This window comes from Lonchura striata, chromosome 5 (assembly GCF_050655825.1).
Source record: "Lonchura striata isolate lonStrDom1 chromosome 5, ASM5065582v1, whole genome shotgun sequence".
Taxonomy (NCBI): Eukaryota; Metazoa; Chordata; class Aves; order Passeriformes; family Estrildidae; genus Lonchura; species Lonchura striata.
In genome coordinates, this window is record NC_140707.1 from 9,099,387 (window position 1) to 9,116,844 (window position 17,458).

The window sequence follows — 17,458 nt, forward strand, 5'->3', positions numbered from 1 at the left end:
ACAAGGGAAAAAAAACTTTATTAAGCTACTACAACTACTATAAAAGAAAAAAAAGAAAGCAGAAAAACTACACAAAAAATTCAAAATGAAACCCTTTCAAAACATTCCTCTTCCCACCATCCAACTCCAACAAACCACAGTGAGACACAACCTGGACCCCAATCAAGTTCCCACCCTCCAGACAATCAATACTCAGTCCATCGAGGGAGAGAGGAGTCCCTCCCATGCCACAGACCCCCAGGAAACACAGCTGCCACATCCTGTGTTTCCATGTCACACATGGCACTGCCCGGAGAAAATCTGCCAGTGTAACACTCTCCTTTCCATGGACAGTGCTCTCACCACCAATGCATGGACGGACAGACTGCTCTTAGGATTTCTCTTCCAAGGATGCCCTGCCAAGAGGGAAAAAACAACAGTTCAGTTTTTTCATTTTTGGGACCGCAGTACCCCCCATATTCCCCTGAGGCCGAGGGTCCCAGAACAGAGATCTTTCTCTTCTTCTCTGAAGACGGGGGGCACCACCACCAACCTCTCTAACTTTTTCTCTGTTCGCTCCACTCCTGTCTTTTCCCAGCTGAAGCAGGTCTCTTTGGCTCACCAGCATCCTCCTAAAATACAGTCTCTCTTGGAGGAGAAAAACGGTTCAGTCTGTGGCAGTTTAAAGAACTTTAAATTTCTATCCAACCTCCATTTGCCAAATGGAACCACCATCAAAGGTATTGGCAAATGGAGACTGGATAGAAATTTGTGAAAGCTCAAACTTCCAGAGTTCAATGGCAACGTTTCCTCTGCTCTTTACTGTGTAGATAAAGCCCACAAAAGAAAATTGATTACACAATCAGTGTAAAATAACTCACATGGAGACCAAAAAAATAAAAGGGAAAAGGGTAAGAGAGACTGTTCAGACTGGGCTCTCTTGCCAAACTTGATCAAGAGATTATGTTTGAAGGATTTAGCACAACTTAATCATTGACTAATTTAACACTTACCAGTGAGCTCTGGGCAGCAGAGGGGCACAGGAGCCCCAGGGATGTCAAAGGACGTCCAGACCTCTGCTTATAGAGCTGCAAGATGCACCTGTCTGTCCCCAGGTTCATTCAGGTGTACCTGTAGACAGGAGAAATATTTTTAAAAGGCCTTATGAAGTCAGGCCTGGCTTTGCTAAATCACCAGAGCTGCCCTGTCACCTCTTCCACATGCAGCTATCCAGCAGTTTGCACATTCCCATGTGAAGTTATTTTGAGGATGAAAACTTTGCTAATTGAAACAACCTATTTTGAGGGTGAAAAACAAATGCACCTGCAATAACAAGCAGTTTGTCCCATAAGAACCAGTAGAAAAAAATATGTAAACAGTCCAAGAATGGAGAGATCTGATAGAGAAGTAAAATGCTATTTAATAACCAATTAATTAGGTGGCAAAAAAAACCACTAACCAATGGGAGCCACACATGAGGTCTATGAAAACCATATAAAAATCATTATGTGAATAAAGAACCATCTTTCCTGCATGAAGGAAATGGATTCTTGGCTTATTTATTCCATTAATTCAGGCACTAATGTGATGTCCCAGGGGCACTGGGGATCACCAAACACTCCTTGTGCTGCTCCTTGCTCAGAATGGACAGGGCTGACCCTGACTCAGACGTGCAGGAGTTTCAGGAAAGGACCAGGAAACAGCAAAACTCCTAAATCAAGGCTTAATGAGGATCCCTAGATTCCTGGGATTTTAGGGTCTGGATTCTCGGGATTGTAGGGTGGCCAAGAAGCAAGGGGGGAGGGGGCCAGGGGAGGGAAATGCATAGTGTATGTTCTTGTAAGATTACTTTTCTACTTTTACTTCAGTGTAAGATTACTTTTCTACTTAATGTTAGGGCAATCAGGGTTGGAGCCAAGCTAAGTGGCAAGATTAAGCAAAGATTTGGTGTAGTCAGAGCCTGTAAGAGTAGAGTCCATTAATACATCTGAGTGAAGGGAAAAACTCAGAGTGGACAGTTGTTTGGATAGAGGATGGATTTCACTGTTGTTCCATTACTATTTTTCTTAGAAATATACAGGTATTTTTTTGATGAATTTATTCTTAATACAATTATCAATTGTATTAATTGTATTAATTGTATATGTTGTATAATAGAACAAGTAATCAATATGCTTTTCCTCTTATGTTTATTCCCCCAAAACAAAGCTAAATTAATATTGTAACAGCGCTTCAGGCATCACTTAAACCACTTTGAAATTAAAACCCTGCAGCATCGTGTGTTGTATAAAAGCAGGAATGGTGCTGATCCTAGAGTAGATGAAGACAGCAAGAAGAAAACGAGCAGCAAAATGAGTGAGAAAAAGATGGCAATCTAACAGGCAATACACCAAACACTTTCTGTGCCTGCTCCTTACAGTTTCATATATCAGTCACAGGAAATTAACTTGCTTGACTGGATAATACCCAGAACTTGTTCCCAGCTGGGAGAATTGAGGTCAAGATCACAGAAATCTGTCAATACAGTAAATACAGTAGAATAACTACCTTACACAATAACTACAAACAACTACTTACAAATAACTACACTCGCCTTACACAATTGCTTTGGTAACAAGAGCAAATTTAATCTAATGTAAATGTCGAGGTAGAAATCATAGCAGAGGAAACTATTACTGTTGAATGCCATCTAATAAACCTAAACCATAATATTATCATATTCTACTATTTCTCCTCTGAGTCAAGGACTAAGAAGTCATAATAAATTAATCTTTTGAATCAGATTTTTACGCTTGTTGCTTGCAGATTAGGTAAACATAGCTGGAAAAGTGTCAGCATATATTGATACTGCAATATCAATATTGATATGTTTGCCCTACCAGTTTGATGCAGTTATCTTCCTATTCAAACAGTTAATAAAAGTTTTATTAACTATTGGCTGCTATTCCACATGTCCTGTTTCTATTTTAACTACTGTTCACTCACTTTCTTGGGGGGGGACACTTTAGTTGCTAATATTGTTGCTGTTATTGTTCCTTTTCTTACCTCATTTCTGCTTCCAGTAAATTGTTCTTATCTCAACATGCTATTTTTCCCTTTTTAATTCTCCTCTTTGGCCACCTTTGGATGGAAGGGAGGGGGAAAAGAGCAGCAAGTGAGCAGCTGTTGTTTCTGGATCTCAGTGAGGATGTTACCAAAAATCAGTTAAAGAAAAAACTCCTTAAACCTAATTTAGGGTGTTATTATTTTACTGCACGTTGGGAATTAGATCCAACATTTGGGACACCTTTTTCTTTTTGCCACTGACATCATTCCAATTTTTATGTTCAAAACTACATTTTTAGTGGAGTAGGCATGAAATCCTAGAGAGCAGCATTATTGACTGGGATTTATTTGGATTGCAGACAATTGGTGACACAATTTTAACATTTTTTCCACTTGCATGTGCACCCCTAGAGGGATGAAAAGGCAAAGAAAAGCACAAGAAATAAATCAGTGTTGACATTTATTGTCCTGGCAACCAATTATATTTTCATTGATATTAATTGGATTTTGGGAACTATAACAAGATATCAAACTGAAAAATGTTGAAGTGTTAATTCTACACACTCTGTTGTGCTCTTCCAGTACAGCTGACAAACTTCTGCATATAGCAAATTCAAACAACAAATAAAAATTAAACTTTCCCAGCCCCTCTAGGAATGCATGCAGAGAAGAAACACAGTTTTATTTTAGCTGAAGGAATGTAATACCTGGAAATTTTTTATAGCCTTGTTGCCTGTAACTCATCTGCAACTTTAACACTTTTCTCTGCTCATTGGCAAGCAGGAATATGTTCAGATGAACACATAGGAGGTAAAGAAGTGAATGAAAATTGTATTTGAAGTGGGATATTTTTTCTGAATGCTTAAAAAAACTACTTTAATTTTACCTGAGACTATCTGGAGGTAAATCTGATTTTCAGCTGAGAAATGGAAATCTCATTAAAGGCTATTAAAATAATGTTATCTAATCAGTGTAGATAATACACATATTACATAAATAATATAATGTTCAAATTCAAAATCAACATTATTTATATTAGTTCTCTTCATCATCAGTAGTATTCCACCTGATATTTCAGAAACATTAAGTTCATCTGAAATTTAATTTATTGATATTCTCTATTGTTTGAATATCTTAGTATTTTAATTCTTTCATCTGAACTACTCTGACTCTGTCTGGTTTAATAGAAAAATGACATATGATCATAAGACAAAAAATATTCAGTGATGATTGTTAAAGCACCATTTTTTCAGCTGCTGGGAAAATACATTAAATGGCAAAGTCAGTAAGGAATTGTATATCTAGAAACAGAGACATTTATTAAAAGATTTGGAATGCTAACCAGCTCCTTTTCAAATGACTCATGCTTAATACCTTCAGCAGATAATGATACACAGCAACATTAATATTGCTATTTTACAGCCAGCTCTAGGGGAAAATTGACATTTTAGCTCTATTATTTGAAAACAAATTCAGATTTTGTTTCAGGGTGGGTAGGTAAGAAATACCACGGAGTCATTTCAAGTCCTAAAGAGTCACATGCTGTTGTGCTTTCACATTTGGAGTAATTCTCCATACATTCATTGATTCCTATGACTACTTTTGCAGATGAAAACAACAAATTCAGCAGAAATAGGCAATAATATTTTGTCACATTCTGCTCCTCTTTCAATAATATAAAGTAACTCAACCGACTTATAGCAGCATTACTGAGAACAGAATTGTCTGGGCTCTTTGCCAGCTGCATTTCAAGCTGAACGCCAAAGGTTAGGGACTCAGAAGTACCTGAAACAAACATGGTAAAATGTCTTCACTGAAGAGCACAGGTCTGATTTCCATTCAGCATAATGATAGTGTTTTTCTGTGTCTGTGGAACATATTTTTGATTAGTATACAAACACTAGTGCCAAGTTTATTATTTTAAATTTATATAAATTTATAAAAATTTATATAAATTTATATAAATCAGTCTTTATTTATATACTTCTACCTATTTTATATTACTTATAATACATTGCTATATTGTTTATATATTGCCATCAGTTATATAATTTTATTAAATATATCAATATATTTATATAATTGATGGCAATTAATATAATATAATATAATATAATATAATATAATATAATATAATATAATATAATATAATACATACTATAATAACAAATATAATATCAGCATATTAATATATTATTGAGATAATGCTTTTATCTAAAAAATTGCACTTCTACCTCAGCTTTCTGCCCATGGGAATTCACAGCATGATCTCATTAAGGGATTTTAATTCCTGCAGGGTAATTCACAAATTAATAAAAATGTTCCATTATCTTCCATAAATATGGAAGGAGCTATATATAGCTCATGCTATTGTGGGCATATGTTGTGCCTCCAGGAGAATGTGATTAGATGAGATACTTGGAATAATTCCATGAAACAACAAATTGAGATGAGTGCTGAATAAGCAAAGCCTTGCAGACATTTATGGACACGCTTAAATTCATGCACACTACTAATCCCATTTAAATCAAAATATGCCTTTGCAGAGACAACACGGAGCTGGATGCTAAACTGGATATTTTTAGTGTGTATCAACAGAATATCTCTGTACTCTTCAGTCCTACAACACTCTGAGCTAGAAATGCACTCACTTTAAACAGAATACACTATATTAAAGTCTGTGGCTGAACCACATAGTGAACCCAAATCTCAGGAAACCCAGTAAGCTACTCTATATTTTAGATTATCCTTGCTAAACTAGACCTCTCAACATATTGTAAAGGCCATAAACAAAGGGACATTAATTCCTAGATTTGTCATTTTGCTAAAACATTCCAAATCGCAGAACTGTAGAAGACATATTAATAATGTGCTGAATTTCATCTCTTCAACTTCACAATATTTTATATTTTTTTAATTTACTTTTGTCACTATTATCTAATTAGCAAATTAAGGTCTCTATGTTTTATGTGGAGCCAAGAGCCTGCTATCTGAAGGAAATACTTTTCATTTTCCTTAGATATTAAAAAGAAAAACAACCTCAGTTCCAAACCTCAAGACACATGCTTTTCCCTGCATACACAGTAATCTAGTGACTGGAAGGTTTTCTCTTATTGGAGAATCAGAAGTATTGCAAGCTATGTACAAAACTGAAATAAAGAATACTCTTTTACTTCTATGGGATTGTTACCTGCAGGACATCAGCCCTAAGATCTGTGGAGTGAGAAAAGACTGACATTTCTTTTTCTGTCTCTTCATCATCCCACTGCAATGCCAGCTTATTCAGCTTTGAAGGATGAAACTCTTGCAGTCCTGTAAGCATAGAACTGTTTCAGCTGGAAGGCACCTTGAAGCCCATGCAGTCCCAACCCCCGCCATGGGCAGCTCCTTCATTTCCCCAGGACTCCTTCACTATCCCAGGCTGCTCAGAGCCCCTCCCAGCCTGGCCCTCAGGCTGACTGACCTCAGGAAACCATCAGAATCACTAAATTGTGGTCGGGACATTAAAGCTCGTCCCATCCCACCCCTGCCATGGCAGGGACACCTTCCACTGTCCCAAGCTGCTCCAAGCCCTGTCCAGCCTGGCCTGGGACACTGCCAGGGATCCAGGGGCACCCACAGCTGCTCTGGGCACCTGTGCCAGGGCCTGCCACCCTCCCAGGGAAAAACTTCCTCTGATATTTCATCTAACCCGGCCTTCCTCCAACCTAAGGCCATTCTCCTTGCCAATGGCTCCGAGTCCCTGTGAGAAATCCCTCTGCCCTGGGCCACAAGCGCTCGTACAGAGCAGCCACATCAGAGTTCCAGAGGCTCTGGGGGCACACGAGCACTGCGGGCCCTCGGCCGGGCGTGACCTCAGCGCCTTCCCCGGGGAGCCCCGGCGGTGCCCGGCGCTGTGCCCGGCGCTGTGCCCGGCCAGGACCGGCTCTGTGCCCGGCCAGGACCGGCTCTGTGCCCGGCTCTGTGCCCGGCTCTGTGCCCGGCTCTGTGCCCGGCGCTGTGCCCGGCTCTGTGCCCGGCGCTGTGCCCGGCGCTGTGCCCGGCTCTGTGCCCGGCGCTGTGCCCGGCGCTGTGCCCGGCTCTGTGCCCGGCGCTGTGCCCGGCTCTGTGCCCGGCTCTGTGCCCGGCGCTGTGCCCGGCTCTGTGCCCGGCCAGGACCGGCGCTGTGCCCGGCTCTGTGCCCGGCTCTGTGCCCGGCCAGGACCGGCGCTGTGCCCGGCTCTGTGCCCGGCTCTGTGCCCGGCCAGGACCAGCCCTCCCCAGCCGCACTCGCCGGGCGGCTCGGAGCGCTCCCGCCCCGGGCCCGCGGCGGCGGCACCGCGGCGGGAGGGAGAGAGGGAGGGAGGGAGAGAGGGAGGGAGGGAGGGAGGGAGAGAGGGAGGGAGGGAGGGAGGGAGGGAGGGAGGGAGGGAGGGAGGGAGGGAGGGAGGGAGGGAGGGAGGGAGGGCGGGAGGGCGGGAGGGAGGGAGGGACGGGCGGGGCGGCGGCGCTGGCACTCACCGCGCAGCGGGATGCGGCCGCTCCCCTCGTTCTCGGAGCCCGGCTGGAGGCGCCGCCCGCAGCCGGCGCGCCCCGACACCGCGGGCACGGGGCCGCGTCCTCCCGCCGCTCCCGCGGCTGCCGCTCGGCCCGGCCGCCGCCCGGCTCCAGCAGCGAGTGCTCCGGCTCCGGCCACAGCGCCATCGGTCCTGCCCGCCCGCCGAGGCACCGGCAGCGGCCCCCAGCATCGCCTTCGAGCGGCCCCGAGGGAGCGGCGGTGCCGGCGGACACCGGCCCGGAACCGCCCCCGCCGCCCGTGCGGCGTTCGGGCCTCCTAAGGGCACGGAACCAAAGCAAAGCGTGTGGTTATTCCGGTACATCGGTTTAATATCAGGTTTTATCAGGTCACTCCTAAGTCAGAGACCCTCCTGAGCTGGAAGGGACCAGCAGGGACCATCCAGTGCCACCCTTGCCCTGCCCAGACACCAACAGTCCCAGCCTGGGCATCCCTGGCAGCGCTCTCCAAAGGCTCCTGCAGCTCTGGCAGCCTCGGGGCCGTGCCCGTGCCCCGGGGAGCCTGAGCAGTGCCAGCCCCTCTGGGGAAGAGCCTTTCCCGATCGCCAACCTAAACCCCTCCGGATCCAGCTCCAGCTGTTTTCTGGGTCCTGTCCCTGCTCACGGGCAGCAGAGAGCGGAGCTGCAGCTCCCGGTGAGCTCTGACCTCAAGTCTCCTCCAGGCTGAAGAGGCCAAGTGTCCTCAGCGACTCCTGGCGTGGCCCCTCCAGACCCCAGCCCTTTCCATCCAGATACATTCAGGAATGTTTTCCAGCCCGGCTGTGCTCGGGAGCTCCCAGGAACAGTGCACTGCTCGGAGAGAAGGGTTTGTGATCCAGCTGGCACTTGTCCACCCTGTCCCTATGTTACAGGGCACTCATCTCAGTTTAAAACGTCCTGAGAAATAACATGAGTGACTGGCAAGAAGCGAGGATTGCATTTTCAGGGCTGCTCCTACATCTCTGCCATACATGAACACTCATTGCCATGAGATGTTTTCAGTCCCAAGGCAGCCCTTGAGCTGCAGGACCCCAGAGTGACTGGCACAGGCACCAGTTGTGCAATTGTCTTTCTGAGGGCGCTGCAGTGATGTGAAGCAAAGTAGTGGGTCGGAGTTCTGAGCTGGCTTAAAAGGCACCACTGACATGGCTAACAGAACAAACTCCTCTGAGTATTTCTGGTCTTATGAATATTACTGGGATTACATAGATCCAATTCCAGCAGATGGAAGCAAGTTGAAGGTTAATAAATGTAAGTATTGTCGAGTGGTAGGTGCTAATCTTGCACAGGGAAAATGTTGCGTACCTTTTCTCAGTGACCTGGTTTTGTTTCCTTTCGATAGAGTCTATGCCAGTGCCCGGTTTGTGTGAATGGGTGTTTGCCTTCAGGCTGGATAGTTACTAACAAACACCCTGGGCTTTACCTTACAGTACTTGAAGCTATAAGTCTACTAACACTAATTCTTCTTTACAAGGACAGATTTTTTTTTTTTTGAGTAATTTGCTAAGGGGAAATTTGATGACTTGTGAATCTGTAGTGTGGGATGCTAGTTACCTGTGTGCTGCTGTGACCAAAGTTCACTGAAAGAGCAGAGGTTTTCATAAAAATACTGTGTTTTCATCTTGGGACAAGGCTGACATTGCAACTGGTAAACATTCAGACTTTTAGTAAAGGAAATGTGTGTTTTCCAGTAGCCAGGAACAAGAAGCTGCAAGCATATTCTTTGACCTTCCCTCCTTTGATTTAGTGCTGCTGAACTAATAAAGTAATAGTGTCCATTATTGTGCAAATGCATTGCTGCTGTGGAAACTGATTCTGCTGGGCTTTGCAGTTTATTTCCAAAGTAGCATTCACCCATCTGACCTTGCCATAGCTCGTTCCATTTCACACCTGGCTTTGCACAGTGAAACAGCAGTGTCTTGTTATGGCTACTTGTAGTGGCAAATGATTTTGTTTTTTCTAATGTAACTGCACTGGTCAGGTTTCGCTAAGATAAAATGACAGGCTGCGTCCCAGCGGATTAACCGAGGGTGATGGGTGGGCTGACAAATACCAAGGGAGAGCAGGCAGGGTGTGTTGGAGTCACTTGGGCTGCAGACAGTGCTTTCCCTTGATTTCTGTCAAGCCTCTGTCTGTGGTTGTATATTCAGTAAATTAACAAAGTTACAGGGTTTACTCATTGCTCTTTAGGCTGCAACTGTTCAGATGTGGATTCAGAGACTAAAATTGTTTCTCCCAAGGTTATCACAGTGAAATTATCACATATTCCAGGAAAATGTGATGGCCTTTCAGAATATCTTCAAGTCTCTCTCACTAACAATGCAAGAAACTGCCTTTCTGATGGTGAAGGTTGAGTTATGTGTTAAGAGCTGCTTGTCTTTCGCTTGCTTGGACAGCAGTAGGAAAAAGGAGCAGAAAGTTACTCTGCACCACCTCTAGGAAAGTTCTGCTGTGCATTCAGATCAGCCGAGGGCTTATTGCCTCCGAATTTAGAGCACCACACCTTAAAGAAAGTGGTGTGATTCCACATCCTTCCCTACAGAAAATCTTGCACTCTAATGTTGTAGAGCAACATTTGGTGCTGCTGGGAACAGGCGAATTATGAGCAGCTCCTCTGATTCTCTTAATTTTAAAGTTAGGGCAGATGATTACCCCCAAATTCCACTGGGGAAACCCCAAACTTCTTAGCTAAGCTAGATGTAAGTCTCTGGCATGTGGCTGGTGTAGCAAAACCCAAAAATCAGGAATAAACTTTCCCCCTGTTTTCTGCTTAGTAACATTTTTCTACCATTTGGATCACCTGGTGCGTAACAGAGGTGGCATTTGTGTTGTGGCACTTCCCTCCCCGGCAATTGACAGGATATTTCTCTTCAGCTGCCTGCTTTATTGAAATTTGTAGAAACTGTGCTTGAGGCAAGATGCTCACCCTCTGTTAAATTTAATTGAAATTTGCTGACAGTTTTGTGGAGGAAATTACCCCATATGTGCCTAAAGAGTGACCTAATCAGCCGTATTTCCATTAAAAAGCATGGTAAACTGATCTCATAGTGACTTTTTAGTCCCACTTGTTCTTATGCCCCCCAAAAGAAGTAGAGAAGTCTGCCACCTTTCAGGCATTCTTATACTCTAAGAAGTTGAAAATAGACATTTTTCCATGTCAGCAGCCTAGGAGGAATAGAGAGTGCATCCTCTTGGTGCTATTATTCTTCCTTCTCCAAATACCAGTGGGAGTACAGTGGGTTATAAGTTCTGATGAAAACACCAAGGGAAAAAATTCCCAACAGCTGGTTGGGATTTTTCATTGTTTGGAGTAAAGCAATGAATAGACTTTGTCTGTCTTTGCATAACATTTACATTCTTATTCCCTGAGAAGCTGCTGCTGGGATTATCGGCTCCATGTGCTCAGGGCCATTGCTGGGGCAGCCCCAGGGAATTTACAGCTCCATAGCCCTGCAATGGGATTGCAGTTCCATAATTCTGTTTTGCCTGCTAGGGGATTTTTTATTTTTTTAATGGGAAACACAGACCTGAATCTCTGCACTTCTTTTCCTCTCTTATGTGGCTGGTCCCTGAAACTTTTTGAGACTGAATTTGTCTTATAAAAATAAATCTAAACCCAGAGAAAAAGCCATGGTCTTGCTTTCTGTTTGTAATGTTGTGCATCTCTCTCAATTTTGTACAAAAATAATGAAAAATCTTAATTGGCCCATGTTCTAATAGGCTATTTATAAGCATGCACACACATATGCACAAAATGTGATGGTAAAATTTAGCAATAGGAAAGCTTTTTATAGATTGGTAAAATATGAAAATACATTATTCCAGTTAAAGAAAAAAAAAAACCCCAAAAATAAAAACACACACCAAAAAAAAAAAAAAAAAAAAAAAACCACAAACAAAAGCAAACAAGCAAAAACCAACTAATTGCAGAATTTAAACCCAGGAAATTTTGGTTCAAGTTCCACGTGAGTCCTGGAGCCATTTATTTGGCTTCAGTGAATTCCATGACATCTATTATAACTGTTTTTAAAAGATAAAGCCAAAATAGCTCTGACAGGGAATTCTACAAATCCAGACTCTTAATTTCTGTCCCAATGGTATGGAATGCTTCAAAACTTTGGGCTTTTCAAAATGTCCCTGGGCAAAGGAAGAATAAAATAAGCTGCCCTCCCTACTGATATTTTTCAGTAGCCCAGCCTAAACTCCTGTTTCTGATCAGGGAACAACTGGGCCAGCTCTAGTTTTGGGTTTAAAAGGAGCTGGGTTTATTCCCTTAATCTCTTTGTGGCTTTGATGTCAACACATACTGAACTTTTTCACAAAGAAGCACTCAATCAAACATACTGGACCTGTTTAAAGAACACAATATTTTCTCTACTTTCAGAGGGAAGATTTATTTTGTCTTGGTCAGTATTTGTCTCCGGAGTCAGTGACCCTTCTTTTTCCACCTCATCTGAATTGAGCCACCAGCTGTGAGCACCCAAACTTCCCAAGGCCACCCCCAGCACCACAGTGGCACCAGGAAGGAGCGTTTTTGAACCAGTGGCCAAAGGTGCTGTGGGGGCGGGAGCAGATCCGTCCCCTCCCTCAGTGAGCCCAAGGCTCAGACAATAAAACTGGCACAGCACTGAAGCCTCCATGAAAGAGCAGCTCCCTTTGCTCCCCCAGCCACCTCACACTCCCTCTAAACTGGCTGTGGACACACTTTGGCACTGCCAGCCCTCTTGTTCCTGAAATAAACCATGTGCTCCTGGCAAAGCAGGCAGCATCTTGCCCTCTTCCATGGTGGCTGCAGGGCACTGAAGCTGAAGAGGGCAAGAGGCACATTCTCTTCCACTGCACTGATGTGCTGGGAGGGACACAGGCACTTGGCAACAAACTCCCCTTGCTATTTCTCTTGGTATAAACTGCTCTCAAGGCTGGAATTCCCTTCCTGGGGGCCTCTCCTGAAAGCTCCTGCAGGATTAGGCAGTAACCACTCAGGCTTCCTGCACTGTGGTTGTGTAGAAGGAGCCACGTTCCAACATCTGCACAGGTCCAGTCACCAGAACACTCTCTGGAGGCTTTTCCCAGCCCCTCCCTCATCCCTGCTGGAGGCTCCCAAGACCTTTATCAAATTGGCATTTGGAGTGCTCTCTCTGAAAGGAGAAATGGAATGGATTAAACGGCACACCTTTACTAGAGATGATAAACCACCTTGCTGTGTTTTATTTCTGCATGCAGAATGCATGTGACAGAATTACCTTGCTGTGCCCACAGACTTCATCGTCATTGCCTTTTGGGTCGGCCTTGCTGTGTTCTTGATGTTTCTTTTCCTTATTTTGCTGTGTATGTCCTGCTCCGGATCAATGCCAGCAAAATAAGTATAACCAGAGATGAAGTAAGTAGGTAAGTGAGTAGTGTGAAAAAAAACCTGTAGTAAAGAAATATTCAGTGCCTCCAGTGACCCAGCAATGACACATAATGTTTATAACTGCACAGAGGGGACACTTCTGTCAGTATTTGGTCAGTGTCTCTTAACCCACTGCTCCTCCTTATCTGATCAGAAAATTCAGCTCAGCAGGCTGGGCAGAGATCCAGGATTAGGTCAAATACAAGCAGAGGGAAACAGCAGTCAAAGGGAACACTAATATTCTCATTTATTGGCCCCTAGGGCCTCTGGCACACTCACAAAAGGTAACAAAAACAATAAAAAAAGGCAGTTTACCCCCAAATAAACCAAAAAGCAGGAGGCAGACTAACAACACAACAGACACGGAAATGGATGTGGAATTGCAGGGTAACAGAGGCATGTTACCAAAAATTTACTGTTCCTAAAAAACTGTCAGGAAAAGTCTGTGTACTTGAAAATTTCAGAGTTCTTTCAAGACTTAAACAAAGTATTCATTTTTAAAGCTTTTTGCACTTTTTCATCATGTTACTGAACAAAATACTTGGCTTAAAAATACACATATTTATCCCTCACGTATTCAATTTTGGCCATCAAAGGAGCCATTGTGAACAAGGCAAGTCTAGAAATGTTTTCTGGAGTGCCCAGAAATCATTAATGAAAAACAGCATTCAATGAGATTTGTTTAGGCTTTGAAACTATCCTATGTTATCATTTTTCTAGGCTTGAAAAATACTGTGAGAAAATAATTTTAGGACTGAAGAAACTATTAAACCCAGTCACACACAAAACTTGTCCTTTTTGCTTGAGTTCTGTTTGTTTTTTAAGCCTCACTTCAATTCCACTTCTCCCAATTCCAGCACAGAAACCCAGTGAAGTGCTTGAAAGGAGCCACTGGTGTAAACTTGCACCCCCTGCCCTGTCATCCTCTCTGCTGTGTCCCCCACCCACTGCCCCTGGCATGACAATCATCCAGTATTTCTGTGGGAACCTCATGTCTCTTTTCTTAGAATAATCCTGATACACTCACCCAACAAATGCACGCTCACGTCCCTGGTCAGGGCTGGAGAACTTTTACCTTCACCGTTTCTCTGCTCATCCGTCTCTGTCAAACCCAGGGAGATGCAGGACCCCCTGTGCTCTCCCAGCTCACCCACGTCCAGAGGAGGCAGGTTCTCTGGGCACCCTGTGCCAGGACCTGTCCACTCTACCAGCCAGGAATTCCTTCCCAGTATCCCATCCATCCCTGCCCTCTGGCAGTGGGAGCCATTCCCCGTGTCCTGTCCCTCCAGGCCTTGTCCCCAGTCCCTCTCCATCTCTCCTGGAGCCCCTTCAGGCCCTGGAGGGGGCTCTGAGCTCTTCCTGGAGCTTCTCCTCTCCAGGTGAGCACCCCCAGCTCTCCCAGCCTGGCTCCAGAGCAGAGGGGCTCTACCCTTCGGAGCACCTCCATGGCCTCCTCTGTGCTTGTTCCAACAGCTCCACACACTGCTTGTGCTGGAGCCCAGAGCTGGGGAAGCTCTGCAGGTGGGGTCTCACCTGAGTGGGGGAGAGAGGCAGAATCCCCCTCATTCTGCCACCTCTTTTGATGCAGCATTAATGCAATTTTGGCTGTGCACGACGCCCACCTCTTCCCCCACTGCGTAACTCCAAGGGTTAACTCTCCTGGCAAGGTCCCTCTGCCCTCCAGAGCAGAGTCCCTTGTTCTTACCTGCACATCTGCACACAAACCAGGCACTGCCACGGTGCCTTCCAAAGGCCAGGGCAACAGCTCTCTCTGCTCAGGCCACAGTGGATCCTGAGACACAGAGAGGCCTGGACTGGAATCCATGATCCGATTGCAGCACTCACTTCTCTGCAATCCCGAGTGATTTGGTGCCAGCTTTGATGGCGACTTAGGGAGAGAGGGGAAGGCTGATGCCTGTACAAGCCCTGCACTGAGGTGTCCATGTCCCTGTCCCTCTTGTCAGCACTGCACGATTCCACAGAAATCAGACAAAAGGTCTGGAGCATGGGAACACTGATTTCAAACCCATCTGCCAGCCAAGGCAGCTGATGATCACACTGCTGGGATGCAGAGCACTAACATTTGCTTCAATGATGTGTATTAACATCCAAAATGACACAGAAAAATAAGGGTTTGTGGCCAGAGATGGTTCCCGGCCAAGGCTGGACCTTCACACAGTGGAAAGAGGACAGGACCAGCTCTTTCCAGGTGTCCCATGCACTTCACTGGAGGTTGTGCATTTCTGATAGCCACGCACAACACAATTCTTCTGGCTATCACCTTCCTACCAGACAGTGTAATGTTGGAGAGAAACCCAAGCTGGATGCCCAGAGAGTTGGAAGATCTGCGTGTCTCATCCCTCATCCCTGTTTCTTGCTCTTGGAGAGGCTCAGTCCAGGGCCCCAGAGCTCCCTGCTGGCTCCAGACAGATCTCTTACCATGAGGAACTCCATTCAGTATTTGGATGTGGTGCATGAGCACCCTCATAGTAAATTACAGATGTGCAGCTGCCTTCATCCTTCCAATCACACCTCCCTCAGAAAATGATATCAGACACTGTCACTGCACTTGTCTTCGTCCAAACCCACAGAGTCTGGAATTAGCTTCCCTGTCCTTTGAAAGACTTTTTCAGTTGTGTCTTATCTCAGCTCCAGTTCTGTGATTTTGCCTGGGCCCAGGTCAGTCACAGCACTGCCTAAGTGACCTGCCCTGACCAGGTGGGTCTCTGGGTACTGGGGCACTGGAACTCTTCCAGCCTCCTCTCTGCTGTTCCAGGGTGCTTAACAGCTAACAGAGCTGGCCAGAGCTCTCTTCAGACACTCCCCAGGTCCCTGGGATGCAAGTTCTCCAGCTGATTTTAAAATATGGATAGCTAGCTGGTGGTATTTGGCTGCTTGATAGTCAGGAAAGAAAACATCCTCTTTTGGTAAGATTTTTTTTTTGTCTTCCTTCTGTCAAACAAAGAGGAACGATGTCTTGAATCCATCTGCAGCATAGCAAAGAAAATTCCAAACCTGCCTGCCTGTGCTGGGCCTGCTGCTGAGACACATGCACAAACAGTCTTTTTGGTTCTTCAAAAAGATAAAAATGCCTGTCATAAAAATTATATAAGTAATATTGTCTCTCAAACTGTTCAAGAAAAGGGAAATTGGAGCTTTTATGTCCCACTGAGAGATGTTGAATCAAATCTTCCCCCTGAGTTTGCACCCAGTAATAAAATACAGATTTTTTTAACCAAACAAGGTAGGTCTATATGAGAACAGCTCATGAGGCTCTCATGGCGATGCGGACGGAGCAGAGAAGAACGTTAAAGGTGAAGTGTTTGTCCCCTGAATTAATGCCCTGATGGAGCCAAATTTTTTTGCAAAGAGACATAACAGTTTCTTCCCCTTGTTTCCGAGTGTCTGAGTCACCCTGTAACTCATAATCTGCACTAGTGCAGATCAATCTGACATGGGTAAGTAACATCCAGCTCCTGTGTTCCAAACCACATGTCTCCAAGGTAAATGGAAGTCGGGAATACAGACACAGCTGTGGAAGAAAGAGGAGAGAAAAATCAGAACAGATATGAAAACCAGGGAGCCTCAGGAAAACGGGAAGCTGGATAGGACAAAGGCAGATCTGAACCAATGTGGTTAATAAAACGTTCTCCATTCATTCGAGATAAGATGGTAGTTTATATAAGCTTCTATATAGTTTACAAAAACAAAGACACTCTGATTGGCAAGCTAGCATTGTTTACCTTTTCCTTAAGGTGGCCTAAATCTTACACTATAAACCTATACTAATTCACACCCAGACAGCCCAGTGATCCCTATCAAACCTTAATACTATTTCTAGCTGTGCCACAAACTCTTAATTTCTAACTGCGTCATAGGCTCGAAGGCCTCACAAGGCCCAAATCTGAGGCCCAGACTGGAGTAGCTCAAATCTCATAATTCATGTCCCCCTTCTCTCAAAAATGCTGCAACAGATATGCTTCTATTTTCCCACAGGATTACCAAGCCAAGCTCCTTGGTACCTCCAGGACTATGTTTTAAGACTTCCCTAACTTTTCCTAGCTGAAAAATCTGGAGTGGCTTTGCCCATGCAAAGCCAACGATCCTACTCACAAGAAGGAACAAACCAGTTTCCTGTTAAATAAAGCAGCTGGAAATCTGACCTGTCAGATGCTCTCACTGACCAGCAATAGGGATCAGCATCCAGGCCCACATGGACCTGGGCTCTTTTGCAGACTATTCCCCTTCTTGGATCTATATTTCTTTTACACCTTTTGTTCCATTTCAGTCCTTGAAAGGGAAGTTTTCTTAGAGGGAGTGGGAGTGTTGTAGTGTCAGAAAACCTCAGTGTTACCACGCTCTATGCTGCCCACTCCAGTCCCACCAAAGACACAGCTTCTGCTTTGGGAAGCCACGAGCCTGGGTGGATACGGGAGAGCTGATTGAATGGATTTAAAAAGCCATGGAATTCCCTAGTTGCTCCCACCACTGCCTCATAACATGAGTGAT

The 17,458-nt window shown here is 44.7% G+C and overlaps 1 long non-coding RNA gene across 1 annotated transcript in view; it reads right to left on the reverse strand.

Annotated features, from left to right (window-relative positions):
• The window catches only part of LOC146767224 (uncharacterized), a 20,731-nt gene continuing 3,273 nt past the window's right edge, over window positions 1–17,458 (reverse strand). Inside the window, exons 2-5 of the long non-coding RNA XR_014955277.1 lie at window positions 7,525–16,481; window positions 6,215–6,336; window positions 4,810–4,891; window positions 1–2,493 (exon numbers count right to left, since the gene is read on the reverse strand). This is a non-coding gene — a long non-coding RNA (uncharacterized LOC146767224). The remainder of the gene's footprint in view (window positions 2,494–4,809; window positions 4,892–6,214; window positions 6,337–7,524; window positions 16,482–17,458) is intronic.